Here is a 16,661-nt window from a genome sequence, read left to right as displayed (position 1 = left end):
TGTCGCATAACTCAAGAACGGTATGTCCTAGAAAGTTGAAATTTTGTACATAGACTCCTTGTGGGGTCTAGTTGTGCACCTCCCCGGTTCCATTCGGTTGTTTCTAAAGGGGTCTTTTGCCCCTTTTTTGGAAGGGGGAGGGGAATCATTGTTAATTTCGATGTATACTCAAGTGGTGTTATAATTTGGCGGACACTTGGCGATATATCGCCAGTCTTTTGGTCGCCAAATTTGGCGGGTTTTTTTTTTTAAAATCTGGTGTCAATTTGGCCACGGGTGGTGATATTTAGAGAATCAACTACTGAATCACATTAAAATTGCCAATAATGGGAAAAGGACATTAAAATTGTAGCAAAAGGAAGTCATGTGATACACACATCAGCTCGTTTAATGACAATGTAATTGAATTTTTATGTCCCACTGTACCCACTCTTCCCCTACTGAGCAATTTAATGCAAATCGTTCAACTTGAAAAAATCGTCCAGCTCATCAAATGAGTACCTCATCTCAAAATGTTCTTCGAATGAGAATGAGAGCACAAAGTGAAAGAGTTCATTTCAATGTATGTTGAACTTCAATACTTTTTAATGAAAAATATGATTTTCCATTCTCGATTAAATTAATAAATATATTTTACATAAGAGAATGAAGCAAAGTATTTTCCTTCGAATGATTACTTCAATCAACGTTTTATTACTTAGAGAGGGTGGCTGTTATACTCGAACATATTTTTCTGTATTTTTATTATTTTTTAATTGTTGTTCCATATTTTTACATTTGAACACATTTTAAAGTTTATTTTAAAGTTTAAAGCTTAATCAGAAAAAAAACATTACTTTTTGTATTTTTTACAAAATTATTTTAAATGTGTCAGACGTTAACGTAAGTGCTCGTTAAAATTTCAAGTTACAAGCTTCGTCTTGTAAGTGTGATTTTTGGAAAAAAAAAAAAAAAAAAAGATTTTATGTGTAATACTTAATAACTCAAGTAGCCAAATCATGCATTGAAAGTACGCCACAGTCTGGCGAAAACGCCAAAAAAACGCTTAAAAATGTTTTTAAAACCCTCTCGCTTGTTTGTTTGCTCAGGCGTGTTATTATGGAGTTTTTTCGATTTGCTTGGGTTCAGGGTCCAAAGTTCGCAGGTTTACGCAGCTCATTCCTTTTCAGGGTCTTTCTGCAGACCGTTAATGACTAGTTAATGTTAATTTCTAAGAGGACATAAGAAGACATTTTTTTGTAGAGTGTTTTGAAAAAATAGCCTTGAATTCCCAAGTTTTCGGTGCTGATCAAAACCGATTTTCGGTTTAAGAATTCGACTGCTCATTTTTTTCGTCCTATTACTATCGTTGGACACGAGAGAAATTAAATATTCCCGCCTTTAATACGAAAAAAATTATAACTGCATAAAAGCAATTTTTGTAAATTTCCGCACTCATGGTTCTTCAACTTTCTAAAGGCTCCCTTCAGCTTTGTAATGAACGAAGGGCTCTAAAATTCCAGTTCTGATTGCCTAAGATAGGCCCGTGCAAATTTATTAATCCTCAATTGGTTTAATATAGGGGAAAAAAAAAACATTTATAAGCGCTTTTTTGGCGTTTTCGTCCCACTGTGCGCCTCATCCAGGCCGTGACAGCAGCAAAAGGCGGAGTTACAAAACATTAAGTAATTACTATTTCACCTATTTATAGTATCGATCAGAATGAACTTTACGTTTAATATGTTTAACTCATATTTTAAATTAGCATTAAAATGTGCTCAAATAATAAAACTGTGTACCAACAAAGTAAAAAACATTAAAAATGCAGAAAAGTTTGAGTGTAATAATTGGCCCTCCTCTGTTTGTAAATCAAATTCTACAATAGAAGGGACAAAAAATAATTTGTATCTTTTTAGTATCAGTTTCCTAGAATAAAAAGTTTGTTTTGTAGCATTCAACTCAGAATAAAAATCTATGCCTTTAAGGGATAATGTGGTGAAAAAAGAAAGTTTCTCCACAAATTTTCTTTTCTAGCCTTTCTATTTTCGTGCACTTTCTATTTTACTTTTATTCACTTACCAGTCTCTGGTTTTTGTGTCAGCTACTTGTTCTTCCCTTTCAGAGTAACAATTTACTCATGCAACGCAACTTCCTTTTTGTTTCCGTAACTATTTCTGTTGCTGTTTGCCTTATTAATTTTACTCCAGTATAAAGAAGAATTACAGTGCTGGCAAAAAAAAATTCTATCACCCTAGAATTTTCACAACAGTGGGATTATGTGAGAAGTTTTGGTCGACCGATTAACGGTGAATGTATGTGAAATTCTGCAAAAAATTATGAAATAAACATTTAACAGCAGAAATCCGATAATTGTTTACGTAGATCGGGGTTGTTTCCGGGCCAAGGCAAACTGCCGACCCCATGCTCATTTTTCCATTTCTGAACCTGCGTGTGAGTTTAGAGAGAAAAAAATTACTTAACCCCATGTCAATTTAAGTCTAATGGCAGGATAAGGGTTTTTAAATTGTTACTTACCAGTTTTGCCCTATGGCACGGAGCAGAATCATCCTGGGAAAATGACGTTTGGAACTGAAGTAAAGTGATCCCGGATAGTGGGAAGCAATTTCTCCTCCAAAATGCCAATGTACACCTGAGCGTTTACTGTTCCTTGCACAAAGTGAAGCCCATCAACTCCTTGATCAGAAATACATCCCCATATCATCGGGGATGCGGGATGCTTGACTGTGTGTTGAACGCAGTCGGGATGATATTCCTCTCCTTTGCGGCGCGGGTGATGCATTTTTTTTTTTTTTACCACCACTGTACATTCAACTCAGGCAAGAAAGTTGGTGAACCATTTGTGCAAAAGGATTGGGGAAAGTAGCTGCACGAAATCAAAGAGCTACTGGCAATCTTCTAACATGTACAATTACCGAGAAAGTTTTGTCGGGATTGGGTTATCGAAAGATCTTGTTTTTAAACAATTTACTAATTTGTTTGATGCATACAGATATAATGATTTTTTTTAGCCATTACATTCAAATCAGTTAAATAATTCCGATGAAAAATTAATTTACTTTTATGTTGGCTGCAGTGTAATAATTTTAAAAAATTGCATTAATCATAAGTTTGGGGAACAAACAAAATGTATATTTTGATTCCGTAAATCGTAACTATAAACGCTTTAAGCATTACTTTAAAGTATAGTGGGTTTAGAGTTATCAATCAAATGTGATTGATTTTGGAGGTTTCCCCAGTTGTTCAGGTATTAATGAGAAAAAGAAACGTTCAAAAAAACGAAAAAAGGGAATTTACATATATTGTATGTATACATATACAGGGTGTCCCAAAAGGTCGTTTACAAACTTAACATGCTGGCCTGTCATATCATGATGAACAAGATTAACATAGTAACATACATTCGCAAACACAATGCTGGCGCACTAAATGCACACAAAGTCAGACACTAACGGATGCACAACATGTCGCATATTTATCACACAAAGCCGATTTTACACAACATTTTAGTTTTGCAGGAAGGTTTATAGCTGTTGTTGAAATTTGCTGCCTTTAGCTGTCATACACGCGTCGCTACGACTAAATACCGATCGTCGTAATAACGATCCATTCTGACAAGATTTCACCGATGCTGCGTTGTCGTTGCAACGTGGTTATGAGAGCTGGCGGGCCGCAAATTTTAGCAACTGTTTTAAGCTTTGCTTAAATTCTAAAATGTTGTGTATAAAACCGTCTTTATGTAATAGATATGCGACATGTTGTGCATCCGTTAGTGTCTGACTTTGTGTGCATGTAGTGCGCCAGCATTGCGTTTGCGAACACATGTTCCTATGTAAATCTTGTTCATCATAATATGACAGACCGGCATGTTAAGTTTGTAAACGACCTTTTGGGACACCCTGTATACATATATATACATATATTTAATACGTAATATCCATCAAAAAAATTTAAAGTGTGAGCAAACAAGGAAATCTGTGAAACATCGGCAATAAACGGAAGGCAATCGGGCACTGCTAAGTGATATTAAATCTTCAAAGAAGTTGAGCAAGATTACTAAAAGAAGAAACCGAAACAGATTTGAAGGGTTAAATTACTAAAGATTTTTTGAAAGGAAAATAGGAAACTAAAAAATTAAAACTAAAAACACTACAATACAAACACTAACTATACTTTTTTGAGGGTACTTCTCACTAGACCGTCATAGCTTGGAAGCCCTTCTCTAAATGTACAATTGCGTTATATTTTACTCTATAGTTTGAGCAAACCTAACTTGGCAGCATTGAGCTACGCTTGAAATATGCATAAATATTCTTTTTTTGTCTAATATGTAAGTGCTTCGGGGCACCAGATGAAACTAGAAATAATAATAATCTTCTGTATTATTATTACTAATAATAAAGCGGAAAGTCTCTCTGTCTGGATGTCTGTAGGATGTCTGTGACGCACATAGCACCTAGACTGTTCGGCCGATTTTCATGAAACTTGGCACAAAGTTTGTAACATGGGGGTGTGCACCTCGAAGAGATTTTTCGAAATTTTGATTTTATTCTTTTTCTATTTCAATTTTGAGAACATTTTCTGAAGCAAAATAATCATAAGATGGACAAGTAAATTATGAAATTATCATGACGTGGAATGGGGAGAGCGCATGAACGTAGCCAATTGGCGAGAAATTCGTCATCCTTTATTTGTAAATATACAGGCGAACCGAATGACCTTTTAATTTTCAACTATGGGCAAAGCCGTGCGGGTACCATTAGTAATAATAATAAAAGGGATAGTATGTTCAAAAGCCGCATTCCGCGCAATTTTTTTTCTGAACTACGTTTTTTTTTCTTAATACGTAAAAAACTGCATGTACTAGTAAAAAAAAAAGAAAAGCTTACTTTCAAACTAAATTACAATTTCAAAGGGAAATAAACTTACAGGAAATACTTTTAGTAAAAGCATTGTTTAATTACTTCTATTAGACTACTTGAAACTAACATTTATGTAAGAAAATAATGAATAAAACATAACACAACGATGCCATCAAAAGCAGAGTCCAGATAGTTTTTTTTAGCGGACCTTTAGAAAAATACATTTCTTATAACTCTTGGCTCAGACAGAATTTAAAATTTCCTACATTACCCGAATGATATACATAGGCCTCAACTTTTTTTTTAAACCTGTCTCACGAATGTGTACGGTTTTTATGTCAAAATGTTTCTAAAACATATCCTTACGTACTTTCGCAGAAAGAAAAGAAGAAACTTCAGAAATATACTTCATCTGTTCACAAATTCAAAGTGTGGCCATACTTTTTTCTGTCAAAGTACTTTCGTTTTGGAACTTTACCTGAAGCATCAAGCGGGGGTACATTGCATGCCTAGAAGCAGATAATGGCATTTTCGTGTTTTCCTCCAAATATTTCTCTTTCGTTTTGGATTCTGTTTCCGCTTAAACTGCCTAGAATGTTATGAATGACAAGTTATCTGGTAAAAAATATCATTTTTTGAAATACATGTTTAGAATTCCACATTTTCTAGTTTTACTTCTGTAAAAGTGTTATTGCGTGTAACTATGGAAATTACAAGTTGCCAATGACGTATCATTACATTGAAGAGATATTTGGGAAGAAATGGCAGCACATATTACAGAAAGACAAAAATAGTGAAATTCGGACAATTATTATTACTCAGTATGCATATTTTGTTCAATGATTGCGAAATTTGATATATATATGAATTTTACTACGACTTTTGAGTGGGTTATTGCAAACTAGAACATACAAAATCAGTAAGCAGTGTCCCATCCAGCATTTTTCTTAGGCTCAGTGTTGAATAAAATCACACCAATGGGGTTGTTTCCTTCAGTCAAAAGTAGTACCTTTTGTCCTTGAAATTGATAGAATAAGCAAAAAAAAAAAAAAAAAAAGGACCCAGAAAATACTTAAATTTTTCCCTACAGTTATTTTTTAATTAATTTTTTAAAATGACCGATCTTTCAAACAAGGCGTGGTCTTGATGTCGTCACAAATGATGCTCTTTGGCGCATCTTTCTACTGCGTTTCCACGTTATGATAATCAAGAAGCGAATTAAAATTGCGCTCTACGCTTGCTGCCAATACACGTGATATAAGTAAAGATGCGAATTAAATATTTTGCTCTGTGAATGGCAAAACTGAATGGCATTTCATCATTTGTGATGTCATCGGCAGAAGCTTAGACAATGAAAGCGCACCGATTTAAGTAATTTTTTTAAAATATTAAACTTAACAAGTTAGTATTATTAGTATTAATATATATATTATAGGTATTAATTAACTTAAACAAATTATTTAAAAAATGGTCAGATCCTATGTTTTTAAGCATGCTTTTACAGAAAAAAATACTTTTAAAATTTTGGAAACGACCCCATTTACATTTCATAAGTTTGAAAAACAGAGCTCTTTTTTTTCATTTTTTGTAAATAAAAAAAAAAAAAAAAACCCCTTCATGGTAGATGCACATGTGTAACTTTACACTGATATTGCCGTACAGCATTTGATAGGAGTTTTGGCGAAAACGTTTGAAAACGCAAAAAGAGTTACCCGTTATGATAACTCTGCCGAACTTGGTTTTGATGGATTAATTTATTTATTTGGCGTATGTTTGAGTTTTACAGAACCTTTTGGATCGACTGCACTGCCAAGATTTTTGAAAACAAGCCATTTCTCAAACACGTTTTTGGAAAGATTCGACTTCATGCATTTTTTTTTTTTCAATTTTTCCCCTCAGTTACTTATATCGCTCTTTTTATACTTGATTATCTTACTAATATTATATATGCGAAAGTTTGTCTGTATGGATGTATGGATGTAACTAATATTATATATGCGAAAGTTTGTCTGTATGGATGTATGGATGTATGGATGTATGGATGGATGTTTGTTACTCTTTCACGCAAAAACTACTGAACGGATTTTGATGAAACTTTACAATAATATAGCTTATGCATCAGAATAACACATAGGGTAGTTTTCGTCCCGTTATGGGGGGCAAAACCCCCTTAGGGGGGCAATAAAACACAATTTTTGTATAAATTCTCTAATATTGGGATGAAAAAATACTTGCACATATTTACATTATATGTCCATCGAAAGCTCTGATTTTTCTGCTGAAGATGGCACCTGTTCGAAATTTCTAAGTAGAATAAAAAACGAGTTATGAGCTTTTTAGATCCATGTTCGAAGGCTTTCCTCAACTCAATACAGTATTTAGTGTATCATCTCAACTCCCTGTCGATAGCGACAATTGTTGTATTGTTGATTTTCTTTGCTTTTCGTGATTGTTCAAGGCTTTTTTCAAGTCAAATCTTGAAGTAAGATTTTTGCACAAGATTGGCAAATAATACATGATTTGGCTGATGATTTTCCATTTAAACGGAACTTTAATGTAATTAATGGTTTTTATTATTATTTATACTGATTGAACACTTACTCATTATCCAAACAACCAGCAGATCGCCAAAATTTTTGCAGAAAGATTTCCGTAGCTGATGCATTTGGCAGTTTTTTCAACGTTGCTGTTTTTGAAGCGGAAGACTGCGTCATAATGTTTCTCAGCTTTCACCATGCAAACAAAATATCGCCAATCAAAGAATTTTCAAAAGACTTTTTTTACTGTGTTAAATAATCCAGCAACTAAATTAGGCAAATCCATAAACAGCACAAAAACTTCCATTAATTTTCTTTTTTGCACAATTTCAAACAATCACCAAATTTTATTACTTATTTTGGTAACATTTCGGATGAAACTCTTTAGCGCCATTTTATGGTGACCAAAAATATCTCAGCATCTGGCGACGATATCTCTGTAACGAAAATTAATATCATATCGTTTTACAAAGTAAGGAAAGAATGGGGGAGCATCATCGAAGGTACCCCGAAACGACTTTCGCAAATTCGGTAAAATCACACCAAGCGCCACAATAATTGAAATTTCCCGAAATAACTAAAGCAAGTATATATGGATTACGAGCGCAGCTACTTTTTTTTAATCACTTCATGCTTCATTAGCCATACAGAGAAGGTTTTAGACTCCATGTTAAAAAAAAGTATCAACAGATTAATCTTTTTAAACATGAGAAGATTAATTTCATGTTTTTTAAATTTGTATATGCTTAAATATAGTGCTTTCTTTTCTAAATCAATACTACTTTGTTCTTTATACTTATTGCTATTTTAGTTTTATGGGTAAGGAAGAAACTCGATTTTTAATCACGTCAAAAAGATGTGTTTTAAATTCTTTCACTTAAAACAGAAAACAAAAGCAAGTAACGATTTTTTCTAATAATTATTACTGACCCAGGCAACGCCGGGTATTTTTGCTAGTAAGCAAATAAATAAAGAATCAATAAAAGATACGATTAACTGGTGGTACTTATTAAAATTGCCAAGAAATTCGAAAGTGTTGGATTACAGAGTTTTCGTAAGAATGATCCGCATATTGAATTTTAACTATTTTATTCAAAATTAACATTGAAAAGAATGAACACACCTTAAATTCTTGAATGAAGTACTTACATGTGCATGAAATTTTGAACATAGTAATTAAATGTGCAGATGGACAAAACTTTATTTTTCATTCTGTATTGTTTCTCAAAAGGGAAACTTTGAAAGTAAGATCATTTAAGAACAGGAAAAAAAGGCAAAAAAGTGCTCTGTATGCATTCTGCACTTTGTAAAGCATTCTGCGCTACAAGCAAATTTTGAAAACACAAAATCATTTCCGTTGAAAATTATGTTTAAAAATGAACACCATATTCCTATTACGATATTTTGCATTCAAAAATTCAGAAAGTTGAAAGATGATGGGAAAAAAAAAATCCTTGTTGAACAAATTGCCCGGAAGGCCTCAAAGCAATCTTATCTCAAATAAAGATTAGTTTTCACTTTCAAAGGTGACTTCACGTTTTGCTTTTGAAATGTGAATTGCAATTTGAAAAGCATTATAAGGTTTAGCATATGTTTGAAAACAACTTACAGAAAATACCTTTTTGTTTGAATATGAGCTCGAATAGAAGCCTTTTATTTATGAAAACGGAAGGCATTTTCATACAATTTGAAATTATCCACTTCTCTTAAAACGGTATAAAAAGAAAATTTTCAGGCAAAATAAAAATATTTGTTTCTTTGAGTACATAAATATTCCCTGGTACTTTACTAAGACTGAATACACTTTGAAAGAGCTGATGCATAAAACGACACATTGAAGATCAAATTATGAATGTTTTCCAAACTGAAACTGAAGATCAAGTCTATTTTTCTTTGCTTGTTGCTTGTAGATAAACATTTCATGACGAGGAAATGAAAAGTTTTTCAAAAGTAGTTCTACATTTTAAAGCATTATTCATGCTGTAGTTACAATGTAGTTTACTACATTCTTTTTAAATCTAAAATAAGTTCATTTATTTAAAAAAAAATATTCTGTATTTATCATCATTAAAAGCTTTTGAGATGTTGAAAGAATATGCTGATATATGTGTAAACTGCGTGACGGGTGTCAATTCTAACTTATCATTTCAAGAACGCGAAAATTAAACTGCCATGGGAAGTCAAAATGCAGCATTTGTAAAAAATGAGTTATTTGATTGTCATACTAACAATAATGACATTTTAGAATTTGGTTATTTTTCGTGTCTTGTTTTCAGCGTTAACCGAATAAGCAAGCTTGTAGAATAAAAAAATATTAAATAAAAACAAAAAACTCGACTGCGTAAAAACCAAAAAAAACTAAAAAGAAAAATGTATAAGCCCAGTAGTTTAGAATGTTATTAAGTACTACTGAATAACTACACCGTTGAAATAGTTTCATAACCGTACACAGATAAAACAAACCATAAATTCAAAAGCAGAATAGAAGGATCAACAGTCGAGGCCCAATCCTTTCTAATTCAATGAACCCCGTAAAATTTTGAATGAGCCCCGACTGTTGATCCTTCTATTCTGCTTTTGAATTTATGATTTGTCTTATCTGTGTACGGTTATCAAACTATTTCAACGGTGTAGTTATTCAGTAGTAATTAATAACATTCTAAACTACTGGGCTTATACATTTTTCTTTTTAGTTTTTTGGTTTTACGCAGTCGGGTTTTTTGTTTTTATTTGATAATTTTTTATTTGACACTTTTTAGTTAATTTTCATTGACTTAGTTATTATGATAATGATACGGTACATTTCGCAATCTTGTCATTTCATTGAGAGAGTTTGTTTGTTTCATGAGGTCTATTAAGTAACTTGCGGTGGTCTAAACTACTGATAATTAGTCTCTCTAGGGACCGCTTAAAGCTAAATGTGCTTGACCTTCGGTAAAAATGCGCGAATTTAAGTCAACCACAGCACAGCTATATAAACAGCCTGTATAACTTATGATGACGCGAAATCGGAAACGTCTCGTCAGTCAAATCTTTCTCGCAAAACTGAAAAAGCCTGTCGAGAAAGTGTACGTCGCGAAACTCAGTCCCTTGAATCAAGGCAAAAACAAATGCAACATGTTAGAGATGAAAATCGAATTAGTAGACTTTCTTTCTTATGATGCTTATTGCACGGGTTTATTTTGATGAGGACTACAATCTGAGTGTCTTGCCTTCGTTACGCATAATATACTTTTTATTGCAGTACAGAATACAAATAAAGAACACATGAAAGAATTTACATCAGAAAGAGGGGAAAGTACATTCGGAGAGAGGGTGTCTTGACCCACCGCCTCAAGTGGGAGAAGCAATCGCTTAGACCACTCTGCCACTGAGACCCCAATTAGTAGACTTAGTAAAAAAAAAAAAATCAGGCAGCGAAAACTACCTGCATTTGTCGCACGCAGGTTGCGTTCGTTACAGTGTGCAACACCAAACTGCGCCTATCCCGAACTGACAAAATATGGCAACTGGTTGTTGATATGGTGAATTTTGATTACTGTCATGTGTTTAGTGACACTCCCAAGGTTAAGACAATTCGATTGACGTAAGAATTACCAAAATTGGCCAAGGCGTTTAGCCTGTAGAACGCCACATAGAAATGGACATACATACATACATAGACTGATACACACATTACCCTCCTTTGCGTCGCGCACGCGCAGTCGGGTAATAAGGCAAAAGAGGACAAAAAAGGAGAAAAATGAAGGATGAAAACTTGAAAATATTGCGCTTTACCTTTCCAGGACAGTAAACTACTGAACGGCAAGACTATTAAAAGTTCAAACTATGAAGGATTTGCATTCTGTCTGACAGTTCCTTTTTCGACTAGACTTTTAGGTTATTTCAACATACAGAAAAGTTATCGCTGACGCAATTACTATCCATATGTAAGCCAGTGAGAAGCAACGGTATAAATGTGGACACTTTCAAGTTTTGAGCAAAATGCGTTTAAAGCTGCTGTCCTGGGTAGGCTTTCATTGATTTTTTTCTCTAAATCATGCTGTATAGCAACAATTACCAGGGCTATTAGTACCATCTCTTGCCCAAAGACGGAGGAGAGGTTCCCCCTTGCACTGGTTATCTCCAAATTTTCAATTATTGCACTTACATCCCTTTGCTTCTCACTGCCTCATATTAATGATTCTAATCGCCTTCTAGATTTTATCTGCTAAAAGCGGAAATCGGCTACGGAAATAAGTTAGTTTGAAGACAGGTCAAATGAAGGAGCCCCTTAGTGATTTTCGAGCGTCTTCATATTCAATTCCAAAAGTTTAGTTAGAGCACTTCCTTCCCTCCAGCTCCTTTGTGTTCGTAGTCAAATGCTCATCAGATAACAAATTATTGATACTACAGATTTCTATTTACCTTGATGCGTTTCGATTCAAAGTCCATAAAATTTATCTGGTTCTCAGCAAGAAATAAAAGAGGATTAAGTAACTGACGCTTTAGCTATTTTTTTTTCACAATTCTAAATATTATGAAGGCTATCTATAAAACACATTTTCGTTATATAATAATATTATGTTTTCATTGAAGAAATGTACTTGTTAATTACACATCATGAAACTTTATACAGGTACTGCTAATTATGACATTTTTTTTCTCTACCCACAGAGTTAGTCGGCGTATCACGCCCAGCCAGGTAAAACGTCTCAGTAACTGCATTTCACGATTTCAGCAACAGAGTGCGCTTCGCTGGAATTTTCAAGAGCATTTGTGTCTAAAGACGTTTTACGGATACACTACTGCCATTTGCAGTGAAATTTTAGAGGTAGTTACAGTTTCATGGGAAATTGAATGGTTACAGGGACAACTTTTAGCTCACTTTAAAACCTTTCACATTTTCAGTTTGCTAGAATAAAATTGATTTTGGTTCTCATTTTGTTGCTCATAATATGATTTGCATTAGTTTAGTTAATTTTAAATACCACACGCTTATTATAACAAGTATGGTGATGTCACCTCAAGTGAAGCAGTTAAACTAGTCCCGAAATTGCGGTTTTTTTCCTCGCAATAATAAGTTTAATTTGTACTGTTTGGTCATGATTGATTTTACACAACATCTGGACCAATAAGAGAGGCAGGAGGCATTAACTTTTATGTTTCGTAGACATAAAATTTTCAAAAAAGTTCCTGCTTAGATGGGGCGTGATATAGTACGACCGCGAATAAAAGAGCCTTGTCAATCATTTGAGAAAACGAGTCCATTCCTTAAAATAGGCAGAGAAGGAAAAAAGGACGTTCGCCATATTTTCGAGTTTAACGATATTGTGGCGATATGGAAAAAACAGTACTCTTACTATATTTTCGTCATGTGATTATTTAGTAAACATGAACGGTTTAAGTTGCAGCAACAACTGCATTGAGTTGACGAAAATGTAAAAATGCCAAGCTTTCCATTCTTTATGGCAACTCTACTCTCACCAATTATTGAAATTAATTTTAGGAGGCGTTGTTATCTCTGATAAATGGCTGCTAAAAGAAGTAAAACTAAGACCCACACCTTTTCGTAGGATGTGACCTGTCCAATGAGGCATCTGCCTTGATCGCACAAAATGTTTTACCTCTTTGACTAATTTCTTAAGCTCCAAGGTGACTTAAGCTCTAGAACCAATATCAGGAGATTGGCTTTTTGTCTTTGATTTAGTGTTGTTTCTTATGTCCTTGCTTATGTCTTGTTTTTGTTTTGTTGACGTTTTTTATCTTACTCTAAATTATTTTTCAGTTATTCCTTTCGGCTCATCCCTCAAAATTTAGAACTTTTTTTATGTGTTTAATTTGACTAATTTTTCAAAATTCTTGAAGTTTTATGTCCTTTGCTCCATAATAAAAATTACTTTTTTCGCTCTTTTTTCCACTGCTGAACAATCTTTTTTCGCAGTATAGCCTACTAAGGTTCTTGCGCGAAAAAAGTCAATGAAACCAACCAAGGCGGAGCTAAGGGCCAACTTTTCACAGTCAGACTTTACACCGACTTACTCCATCGGATATAAATTCGCAACTTTTTAAAGCATAACATTCGATTTCGATTCCGAGTCACAACTGACTACAACTGTATTTATGTCGAGGACTGCATACTAAGTGCCTTGCCTCCATTATTTTTTATATCGATAGATGGCAGCACCATCACCGGATCGAACAGTTAATGAGAATTTAGAACTAGACCAGGGGCTAATAGCTACCTGGTGCTAGCACCCCCAGAGGTATCCTTTCATTTGGAGGACATTGAGACCACGAGCATATTTAACGTCGCCCAGTCCCCTTTAATGACGACGGTGGGTCTTCGACCATCGAGGTTCGAACTCAGGACCCTCCAGCCCCGAATCCGACACTCTACCGATCGGGCTACCACGGCCCAAGCATAACATTATTGCTTCAATCGTTCAACAAATGTGTTGCCAGTCAGTATACTAATAGCATGACAAATTTCTGTTTCAATCAGATTTACAGCTTAGTTTAAGCAAACTTTATATTCATTACTTATCCAATAAAAATATAATAATAATAATAATAAACTTACTCTTTTTTGCATTTTTGCGCAACAACTATATTGATTGAGTCTTATTTTCTTCTTTTGAAAATTTTTGGCGAGAAAGTCAAAGTAATTCTTATCAAAAGAAAGTTATTGACTGGTTCATCAAAGCAAAGAACTCTGATAACTGAATATATGATCAATTTCCACTCAATTCCTACAAATATAATGACGCTATCGAATATAAATATCGGGAATACTTCAGGGAATAATATAGATCTAAGTAATATTTTGTGTTACTGGAAGAAGAGGAAATATTTCTTTGACTGAAATAACCGCCATCTGGCTTATCTGGCTGTCAAACCAAAGATTCATATCACTGACTTTTGTTGATATCCTTTCGCAATAGGGGTTAAATAATGCATTCTTTGAATTAAAAATGATAACTATGGCTGCTAAAAAATGTTGTTACATTAAGTTAAATTATTTTGCGCTTCTGGTATGATCTACTGTATTATGCTTGAAAATTGAACAATAATTCATTGAAAACTATTAAAAATAATTTTTTTGAACCCAATGTTTAATTTTTTGTTTTGAAAAAGTGTTTAATTAATAAGACACAACAGAAGTATTCAAATACGAAAGCCAATTTGATGATAAAAGTTTTTTTTTTTTTTTTTCCAAATATAATTTCTCACTATTTCAGTGTGGGTAAAATGCTAGGGGAGGGTGGCTCAAAGCGGGTAGGTTTTCAAAGAACGCTCTAAAATTGTAGTTTTTGGAACTTTATCAGAACAATTTCGAATTTATTTCCTAGCAGGGTTCTTGAACTTCAAAATAAAAAGCGATTTTTTTAATTATTTCAAACCCAATATTTATTTATTATCAAACTTTACAAGCATTTGAAAAACCAGCTTTGCTTTACCAGGGAGCCCAAAGTGGGTAAGCATAACTAATAATGATTTGATACATTTGCCAATCAAATAAGAAGTTATAAATGATTAAAATATTTGACTAGCTACCTGCCATTATAAAAAAAATAAAAAACGGTTGTTCTTATCTAATTTAAAGTCAGCACATTTGTATATAAAACACAAAGAAATAACTGATTAAATTAATAGACTAATTAATTGCCACCCTAAAAAAAAAACTTCTTTAAGTTATACTTATCCTATTGAAATAGAAAATCTAAGCTAGCACACGAGTCAAGAAATTATAAATAAATATATGATTAAATCCTATACCCGCTTTGCCAGAAGGCACTTTTTTTTCAATACTTATAATCTTGAATTTAAAAAAGAAACAAACGAAATGAATATCGTAGTTTGTAGGTGGATGGTGTCAGAATAACGTAATATTTTTGACAATTAAAAAAAAAAAAAAAAAGCTGTTCTTCGACAATCACACATTACAAATCTTATTTTTTTTAAAGAAATGTAGTTTTTTTTTTGAGCAATCACGATTGCTTATTGTTCTCACTTGACTGTTTTTTTTAATGTCCTTTGATTTTATTTTCCCACCGCCACCCTCTGCAGCATCGCCGTCGACCGGGTCCTCATGATGCTGCTCCTCTAGCGAAAGCCGTCTCCAGGTTGCATCCATGTCCTACACACACGCGCATACATACACAACTACACACACACGCACACACACAAACACATACATACACCTACAAACACATACACACAACTACCCACACATTCATGCCTGCACACAGACACAAACACATATGCCTACACATACCCATACACATACCCCCCCCACACACATTCATATACACAACTACCCCACACTTATGCCAGCACACAGACACAAACACGCATGCCTACACAAACATACACATACCCCGTACACACAAACACACATACTCCCCACACACAAACACACACGCCTACATACACACACTCGTGATTGCGAAAAACATAATTTGAATTCAAGATGTAAAAATTCAAATTAATTTTTCTTTCTTTTTTTAATTTTAAGCTTGGTTGCGCCATGCCGCTTCACTGCTGCTTCACTGAGACTGATTAAAACTCGGGGGTGTTCATATAAACACGACATACGTATGCATCGCCACTTACACACCAGAGGATGAGTGAGAGGCATACGAAGGTCTACCCGCTTTGGGCGACATACCCGCTTTGGGCCATCCTCCCCTATGTTATGAGAAGTTTGGAAAATTTGGCGCAGATGGAATTTTGTCAGACTAGGTGAATGTGATATTTATGTCGTGCACTATTCAAGGAATATGTATATATCTAAATATATAGGTAATTTGTTTTTTATTGAATTGTTTTACGATTTTCTTGTTCGGCATCCCTTCATTTACATCAGCGTTTCTCAATGTGGCACGCATGCAGCAGCAAAGAGATTTTTTTTTCTTTGGGGGGGAGGGGGGTATCCAAGAATGAGCTATTGTTTTGACTTTCAATATGATTTTCTTTTTTCACATTCCTTTTTTTTCTTCCATTTTTTTACTTTCATGCCGTTTTAAAGTATTTTAAAACCAAAATGATAGTCTTTTTGGGCTATGCTACGTGAAACAAAGGTTCCAAAATTTGCATATTACAAGTTACAGTAACTACCCGATTATCGGCGATCGTATTTTCCACTGTTCGGATTATCCGCGGGTCTTTTCGCACTTTCTTTTTTAATTGTTATTATTTTTTTTTAAAGATTATGATTTTGTTAGCCATCGTTTTTACCCTTTACATATATTTTTTACATTCAATGTTAGTAGATGCAATGTAC

Source organism: Uloborus diversus, chromosome 4, assembly GCF_026930045.1.
Source record: "Uloborus diversus isolate 005 chromosome 4, Udiv.v.3.1, whole genome shotgun sequence".
Classification (NCBI taxonomy): domain Eukaryota; kingdom Metazoa; phylum Arthropoda; class Arachnida; order Araneae; family Uloboridae; genus Uloborus; species Uloborus diversus.
This window is presented reverse-complemented; position numbering follows the sequence as displayed.